The sequence below is a fragment of the Aphelocoma coerulescens genome, unplaced genomic scaffold (genome assembly GCF_041296385.1).
Source record: "Aphelocoma coerulescens isolate FSJ_1873_10779 unplaced genomic scaffold, UR_Acoe_1.0 HiC_scaffold_344, whole genome shotgun sequence".
Taxonomy (NCBI): domain Eukaryota; kingdom Metazoa; phylum Chordata; class Aves; order Passeriformes; family Corvidae; genus Aphelocoma; species Aphelocoma coerulescens.
In genome coordinates, this window is record NW_027183687.1 from 92501 (window position 1) to 95000 (window position 2500).

The following is a 2500-nucleotide window of genomic DNA, read 5'->3' on the forward strand; positions in this document are numbered from 1 at the left end:
CACCCTGGCGGGGCCCCGGCAAGGACGAGCTCCACCCCAGCGGCTCGCTCCGGGAGCGGGAAGCTACGGAGCGCTCCCCGAGTCTGCATTTAGGGGGACGAAGGCCCTTTCTGCGCGGCACGCGACGGACCGCGACGACGCCGACGACCGGGCCCCGCAGGGAAAGGCCCCGAGAAACCGCCGAGGAAAACGCTTCCCTCGCCGGCCCCCGCCGCCTCCCCTCCGGGCACCGGCCAGACGCCGCCGCCGCCGCCGCCGCCGGCCGCGGACGACGGGCCTGCGAGGCGACCCCAGCCGCGCCGCCGGGGTGGCCCCCGGACGGCGATTGATCGTCAAGCGACGCTCAGACAGGCGTAGCCCCGGGAGGAACCCGGGGCCGCAAGTGCGTTCGAAGTGTCGATGATCAATGTGTCCTGCAATTCACATTAATTCTCGCAGCTAGCTGCGTTCTTCATCGACGCACGAGCCGAGTGATCCACCGCTAAGAGTTGTCTGGCTTTCGGCACCGACTCCGCACGCGCGGAGGGGCCGGGACCGCTCACGTCAAGCAGACCCTGTGTCTCTTTCGGCAAGGACGCGCGCTGGCGCGCGCGCCTCGCTTCGACCGTACGAGCACACAACGAACGGAGGAGGAGGGAAAAAAAAAAGGAGAAAACCCACGGAACGCTCCGAAGGCCGTCAAAGGCGGGGGAGCCCGCGCTCCCGACCGCCTCCCCCCGTGCAAGGGGAGACGCCGCCCCGGCATGCCGTCCTTCGGAGGCGGCCCAGGCGCCCGGGCTCGGCCCGGCCTCCGCACAGAGGGCTGGCGTGGCGCGCGCGCGCCAGACCGCAGGGGCCATCAGATCCCGCCCGGCCTCGATCGCGAGACGACACACGCCCACGGCCGGCGGGGGGGTAACGGCCACCAGGCCCCGCTCACGCTCGCTCCCTTCGCCGCTCCACAGACTCGCAGAGCGCCGCCGCGTCACCGCGCAGCCGGCGCTCCCCAGCGACCCGCAACGCCCAAGACGCACGCGGCGACACCGCTCCACCGGCGCCCCCCCGCGGGACCGCTCCCGCCGGGAAGGCAAAGTGCCTGGCAAGCCGGGCTCCGCCGCCGGCACCGGAGGCGGGCGCCGCCGGGAACCGAGTCGGCATCGCGAGCACCCGAGGCCTGCCGGACGGCAAGACCCACCGCCACCGCGACCGCCCTCCCGGAACCGCCGCCGCCGCTTCGCACCTTCGGAGCCCCTTCTGCGGGCACGCGCCCGGCAGAAGGCGTACGGGGCTGAGCCGGGGAGCAACGCCCGCTCTCCTCGTTTCCACGCGGAGACCGGGCAGGGAAGCGCCCCCGCGGCCGCCCGCACCCCTTCGGCCCCACACGCGGCCGGGAAGGGCGACGGGGAAGCGACGGGCAGGGCCCGGGACGGGACCGCCGGCGGCGACAGCGGGCACCTTCCGGCCGACCGTCCCCCAGGGGGACACTCGCCGAGCGGCGACGCCACCGCCCGGCCCGGGGTCACCCGCACTCGCCGGCCTCCAGCGACGGAGGGACCGCCGAGCACTCAACCTGGGCGGGCAAGGCGGTCGAGCGGGGACGGCCGGCGACCGGCGCCACCGGTGCGTCCAAGGAGAGAAGGCCGTCGAGGGGAGAGGCGCGGCAGCGCCAGGCGCGGCGCCACACGCGAGCCTGTGGCGGCGGCCAAAGGAGAGCGCAAGCGGGCCCCGGCAGCCGCACGGCCCCGCAGCCGCGGAAGGGCGGAGAGCACGCGCCCTCCGCCACCGTCGCCCGCTTCGAAGCGAGCGGGCCGGCCCCCGCGGCCGACCGCGCCAACACGGTCCCTCTGCCGAGACCGGGCCGCAGAGAGGGGGGGGCAGGGCGCCCCTCCCCGGCACGGCTGCCCGCGCGCGCACGCGGCGGAGCCACGACGACGACGAGCACGGCCGGCCGCGACGGTCACCACCGCAGGGGGGATCGGCGGGAGACGCTCCCTACCCCCTCGCGGATGGCACCGCGCCGCCGCCCGGCACCCGCCGTCGCCGCCGCCCGCCGCCTACGGCGGGGCGCACCGAGCCGCCCGAGTCTTTAAACCTCCGCCCGGCTCCGCGGCCCTACAGCCCCCAGCGTTTGACGACGCCGAGAGGCTCCGAGGCCGCCGAGGCGCGGAGCGCTAGGTACCTGGCCCTGGGGCGAGGGAAACGACCTGGATGGCCCCGCGGGGGTGCCTCCCCTGCTGCCGCCCTCAGGGGAGCGTCCACCCGCGGGGGCGCGCCCGCCATCCACCGCCACCACCGCAGCGTCCTTCTCGGGGCCCGGGGTTTCCCTCAGTAGCCCGGCACTGCACCCAAGAGGACCACCGCGGCTCGGGCCGCCCCGCCAGCGCGGGGCTGCGACCCGGCACCAAGAGAGCCTCGCTCACCCCCGCCGAGAGGCCGCGGGTGACGACGGCAACAAGGAATGCCACCGCCGCCACCACGCGCCCCCCCCGGCAGCGGGTTCACGCGTGCACGGACCCCGGGC

General features: G+C 76.1%; 1 non-coding gene across 1 annotated transcript; it reads right to left on the minus strand.

The window, feature by feature from the left end:
* Window positions 1-337: 337 nt before the first annotated feature.
* LOC138101588 (5.8S ribosomal RNA) lies at window positions 338-490 on the minus strand. The gene has a single exon (XR_011147213.1). It is a non-coding gene; the product is annotated as a 5.8S ribosomal RNA (ribosomal RNA).
* Between the last annotated feature and the right edge of the window lie 2010 nt (window positions 491-2500).